General features: G+C 42.7%; 1 protein-coding gene across 2 annotated transcripts in view; it reads left to right on the top strand.

Annotated features, from left to right (window-relative positions):
• The first annotated feature begins 575 nt into the window (after window positions 1-575).
• The window catches only part of CUNH2orf76 (chromosome unknown C2orf76 homolog), a 96,647-nt gene continuing 91,302 nt past the window's right edge, over window positions 576-5,920 (top strand). For both annotated transcript variants that reach the window (XM_023724694.1, XM_023724692.1), the window contains exon 1: window positions 576-703. The gene's annotated coding sequence lies outside the window, so the exon portion shown is untranslated. The remainder of the gene's footprint in view (window positions 704-5,920) is intronic.

Below are 5,920 nucleotides of genomic sequence, written 5' to 3'. Positions count from 1 at the left end.
GTTGATTGAGTGAATAACGTGCTTTTCTCTCTGTGAAGGCTTGCCCTTGCTTAGCTGTGAGCAGGGAAGCCAAGTGAGTTTGTTAGGACTGAACGTGAAAATACGGGCTTGAGTAAAGTACGCGAGCTTTGGTGCAAGGACCATGTAATCTGTTTGAATCATTCCACCTTGCTAGAACACGTGGGTAAGGTAAGATGGGGAACTTGACCAGCCAGCATGACAGCCAGGTAGACCCTGCCAGTCAGTAGAGGGGCCGTTGGCATTGTCTCAGCTCATCTCCTGTCCTCGGAATGCCAGTGTTGACTGTTCCCCAGGCTCCCTTCTGGGTCTCAGCTGAAAGCCACGCAGGCAAGACAAAAAGAAACAGGTGGAAGGACTTGCCACCTGCCCAGCAGGTGTGTCATTTAATGTGAGATTTCTTGGCGGAAACTAAACCTCTCATTTTTAAAAGCAACCTAATCTTCACAAACTGGACTACGTTACAGTAGAGCCTTACTACAAAGTCAAGGTTAGAGCACTCACAAGTGACTAATGTGTAATTATTTTTCGGTTTCTTGGAATGTGACTCCTGCGCCAGGGCTCTACCGAGAGAGAAAGGACACTAGTACGTTTGAAAGTGAAGGAGGTGCCGAGGAAAGCTTCTGGGACGGGAGTGGAGAGAGCTGGGCAGAGCCTAGGGGGCCTTTGGTGAAGACTGAAGGAGGTAAGAGCTTGGAGTAAGAGTAGACTATGGCTTCTCTCTCCCTTGGCCTGATTTCTTTTCCTTTCCTTTTTTTTTTTTTCCTTTTCCCTTTCTTCCTTTCTCTCCTTTTGACTCTTCCTTTTCTGAGTGCATAACGGTAGTGAGAGGAGGCCCAGCGACTGAGGTCTTAGCCAGCCCACCCCCTGCCCCGGTTCTTCCCTTAGGAGCTCGTATTCAGGGAATCATAGCAAGATGGGCGTGAGAGGATTGTGAACCTGCGTGGGGTTCTCTCCTTTCCTCTTCTCTGGTTTCTACCCCAGCATCATAGCTGGACTGTGGCTGAGGTGAGCGTCCTAGCAGGCTGGGAGTAAGAAGGAAGAAGACTGCCTGTAGAATTGTTTATACATAAATTGGTCATATACTGGTCAGGTTCTGTGTGCACCGTATTTGAAAATACTTATGATTATGGTCTGGGATAATGGAATTCAGTACTGTACTTCTTGTTCAGCTTCATCAGAAGTGTAAACTGGTAAATCTACACTGTCTTCTACATCTTTGCTGAATCCCCTAGCTCCTCGTCATACACCACAGCATTTGGTAAATGCTTTGGAATTAGGTTGCTAGAGATGCATTTTCTTGGTGCTTCTATGGCCTGTCGGTAAGAAAGTTGGAAATGTTAAAATCTAATGATTTCTTTGGAGGACAATACCATTAAAAAAAAGACATGTTATTTTCAGATAACTAGATTCATGCAGCTGTAAGAAGTAATAGAGACCCTGTGTGCCCTTCACCCAGAGTCTTAGTCATCTAGGGCTACTCTAACAGAAGTACCACAAGTGGATGCCTTTAACAAAGAGAAGTTTATTCTCTCACAGTCCAGTAGGCTACAAGTCCAGATTCAGGGCGTCAGCTCCAGAGGAAGGTTTTCTCTGTCGGCTCTGAAGGAAGGTCCATGTCATCAATCGTCCTTTGTCTAGAAGCTTCTCTGTGTAGGAACCTCAGATCTAAAGGATGCGCTCTGCTCCCAGCACTGCTTTCTTGGTGGTGTGAGGTTCCCACGTGTCTCTGCTCGCTTCTCTCTTTTATATCTCAAAAGAGATTGGCTTAGACACTATCTAATCTTGTAGACCTCATCAGTATAACTACCGCTAATCAGTTTTATTATACCATAGTGATAGAATTTACAGCACACAGGGAAATCACATCAGATGATAAAATGGTAGACAATCATACAATACTGGGAATCATGACCTAGCCAAGTTGACGGATGTTTTGGGGGGACACAGTTCAATCCATGACACCTAGTTTCCCCCAATTATAACATCTTTCAAGCAAAGGGACTAACCTATGCAAACACAAGATATAGTGTCTGTGTTGGCAGAACTGAAAGGGCCAGTGTGACTGTTGGATGGTCACCCACGGGAGAAGCTGGTGGGGCCAATCGGGTGGGTAAGGACTTTGCATTTTACTTCAGGGGGTGTAGGGAGCCTTTGAGAAATTTTATGCAGGGGAGAGACTTACTTGAATTTACATTTCAGAGTATCTTGCTGCTGTGGGGGCCAGACTGGTAGTGGGAAGACCAACTGGGAAGCTTTTCCATTATTCCAAGAAAGAGGCAGTGGAGACTTGGATGGTGTTGTTGTGTGCCCTTGAGTTGATTCTGACTCATAGGGACCCTGTATGACAGAGTAGAACTATCCCATAAGATTTCCTAAGCTGTAGTCTTTATAGGAGCAGATCACCAGGTCTTTTCTGCCATGGAGCTGCAGGGGGTTCAAACAGCCAATCTTTCGGTTACCAGCCGAGCGCTTAACCATTGCACCACCAGGGCTTCTTTGACTTGGACTAGGGCGGCAGTAGTGGGGATAGAGAGAAATGAGGAAAATGAAGATACATTTTGGAGATAGAGCTGATAAGATTTGTTGATGGATTAGCTAGAGGTAAGGAAGAGGAGGAATCTTTTGCTGATGGCTTTAGTAAATGAATGAAAACCCACACCCGTTGCCATCAAGTCGATTCTGACTCAGCAGTCCTATAGGACAGAGTGGAACTGTCCCAAGGGTTTCCAAGGCTATAATCTTTTTTTTGGTTGTTGAAATGGTGTTTTTTTTTAATTGCGCTTTAGGTGAAAGTTTACAGCTCAAGTTAATTTCTCATACAAAACTTTATACACATATTGTTATGTAACACTAGTTGCAATCCCTATAATGTGACAGCGTACTCCCCCTTTCCACCCCGGGTTTCCCTGGTCCATCCAACCAGCTCCTGTCCCTTCCTGCCTCCTCATCCTGCCTCCAGACAGGGGCCACATTTTTGGTCTCCTGTATCTGCTTGAACTAAGAAGCACACTCTTCACGGGTATTATTTTATGTTTTATAGTCCGTTCTAATCTTTGTCTGAAGAGTGGACATATGGAATGGGTTAACAGAGCGTCTGGGGGCCATGGCTTCGGTAGCTGCTCCAGTCTCAGACCGTTTAAGTCTGATTTTTTTACGTGAATTTGAGTCCTGCTCCACGCTTTTCTCTTGCTCTGTCAGGGACTGTCTGTTGTGTTCCCTGTCAGGGCGGTCATTGGTGGTAGCCAGCACCATCTAGTTCTTCTCGTCTCAGGCTGATGGAGTCTCTGGTTTATGTGGCCCTTTTGTCTCTTGGGCTAATATTATCCTTGTGTTTTTGGTGTTCTTCATTCTCCTTTGCTCCAAGTGGGTTGGGACCAATTGATGTATCTTAGATAGCAGCTTGCAAGCTTTTGAGACCCTGGATGCCACTCACCAAAGTGGGATGCAGAACAGTTTCTTAATAAACTTTGTTATGCCAATTGACCTAAATGTCCCCCGAAGCTATGGTCCTCAGACCCCAGCCCCAGCTACTCTGTCCCTCAAAGTGTTTTGTTGTATTCTTACCTTTTGCTTTAGTCCCATTGTGCTGACTCTGCCTGTATCGTGTGTCGTCTTTCCCTTCAGCTAAGATGATTCTTGTCTGCTATCTAGTTAGTGAATTCCCCGCTCCCTTCCTCCCCACCCTCGTAACCATCAAAGAATGTTCTCTTCTGTGTTTAAACCTTTTCTTGAGTTCTTGATAGTAGTGGTCTCATACGATATTTGTCCTTATGCGACTGACTGATTTCACTCATCATAATGCCCTCCAGACTCATCCATGTTACAAGATGTTTCGCAGGTTCATCATTGTTCTTGATTGTTGTGTAGTCTTCCATTCTGTGTATGTACCATAATTTATTTATCCATTCACCGGTTGATGGACACTTTGGTTGTTTCCATCTTTGCTATTGTGAACAGTGCTGCAATAAACACGAGTGTGCATATATTTGTTTGTGTGATGGCTCTTATTTCTGTGGGATATATTCCAAGGAGTAGTATTGCTGGATGGAATAGTACTTCTATTTCTAGTTTTTTAAGGAAGCGCCAAATTGATTTCCGAAGTGGTTGTACCATTTTACATTCCACCCAGCAGTGTATAAATGTTCCAGTCACTCCATAACCTCTCTAACATTTATTATTTTATGTTTCTTGGCTTAGTGCCAGCCTTGCTGGGGTGAGATGGTATCTCATTGTAGTTTTGATTTGCATTTCTCTAATGACTAGTGATCCTGAGCATTTCCTCGTGTATCTGTTAGCTGCCCGAATGTCTTCTCTGGTGAAGTGTCATCTGTTCATAACCTTTGCCCATTTCTTTAATTGGGTTATCTGTCTTTTTGTTGTTGAGGTGTTGCAGTATCTTGTAGATTTTAAAGATTAGACCCTTATTGGATATGTTGTAGCCAAAATTTTTTTCCCAGTCTGTAGGTTCTGTTTTCAAACTTTTGGTGAAGTCTTTTGATGAGCATAAGTCTTTGATTTTTAGGAGCTCCCACTTATCTAGTCTCTCTTCTGGCGTTTGTGCATTGTTAGTTATGGTTTGTATTCTGTTTATGCCATATACTAGGGCTCCTAGCATTGTGTCTATTTTTTCTTCTATGATGTTTATCGTTTTTGATTTTATATTTAGGTCTTTGATCCATTTTGACTTAGTTTTTGTGTATGGTGTGAGGTATGGGTCTTGTTTCATTTTTTTGCAGATGGGTATCCAGTTATGCCAGCACCATTTGTTAAAGAGACTGTGTCTTTTTCCCCATTTAATGGACTTTGGGCCTTTGTCAAATATCGGCTGCTCATAGGTGGATGAATTTACATCTGGATTCTCAATTCTGTTGCATTGGTCTATGTATCTGTTGTTGTACCAGTACCAGGCTGTTTTGACTACTGTGGTGGTATAATAGGTTCTAAAATCAGGTAGTGTGAGGCCTCCTATTTTGTTCTTCTTCTTGAGTAATGCTTTACTTATCTGGGACCTCTTCCCTTTCCATATGAAGTTGGTGATTTGTTTCTCCATCTTGTTAAAAAATGTCATTGGAATTTGGATTGGGATTGCATTGTATTTGTAGATCGCTTTGGGTAGAATTGACATTTTTACAATGTTGAGTCTTCCTATCCATGAGCATGGTATGTTTTTCCACCTACGTAGGTCTCTTTCAGTTTCTTGCAGTACTGTCTCGTAGTTTTCTTTGCATAGGTCTTTACATCTCTAGTTAGGTTTATTCCTAAGTGTTTTAGCTTCTTGGGGGCTGTTGTAAAAGGTGTTGATTTGATTGTTTCCTTTTTGAAGTTCTGTTTGTTGGTATAGAGGAATCCAACTGATTTTTGTATGTTTATCTTGTATCTGGATACTTTGCTGAAATCTTCTCTTAGTTCTAGTAGTTTTCTTGTGTATTCTTTGGGGTTTTCTGTGTATAGGATCATATCATCTACGAATAGGGATACTTTTACTTCTTCCTTACCGATTTGGATGCCCTTTATTTCTTTTTCTTGCCTTATTGCTCTGAGTAGGACCTCCAGCACAATGTTGAATAAGAGTGGTCATAAAGGGGGTCCTTGTCTGATTACCGTTCTCGGGGGAGTGCTTTCAGTGTTAAAGAGCTATGGCTGTTAACCAAAAGGCTGACAGTTTGAATCCACCAGCTGCTCCTTGGAAACTGTATAGGGCAGTTCTGTTCTCTTCTGTAGGGCTGCTGTGAGTTCAAAATCGACTCAGTGGCAACAGGTTTGGTGTTTTTTTTTTTTTTTTTTTGGTATACCCCTTAAAGTTCTCACCCCTGTGCTTTAGAGTTACTGTTGTCAGTTTGACTGCATATAGGTAGTTCTTTAAAAGAGTTCAAGGGCAACATTCTTTTTTTTTTTTTTT

This window comes from Trichechus manatus, unplaced genomic scaffold, assembly GCF_000243295.1.
Source record: "Trichechus manatus latirostris isolate Lorelei unplaced genomic scaffold, TriManLat1.0 scaffold00255, whole genome shotgun sequence".
Taxonomy (NCBI): domain Eukaryota; kingdom Metazoa; phylum Chordata; class Mammalia; order Sirenia; family Trichechidae; genus Trichechus; species Trichechus manatus.
This window is presented reverse-complemented; position numbering and strand designations above follow the sequence as displayed.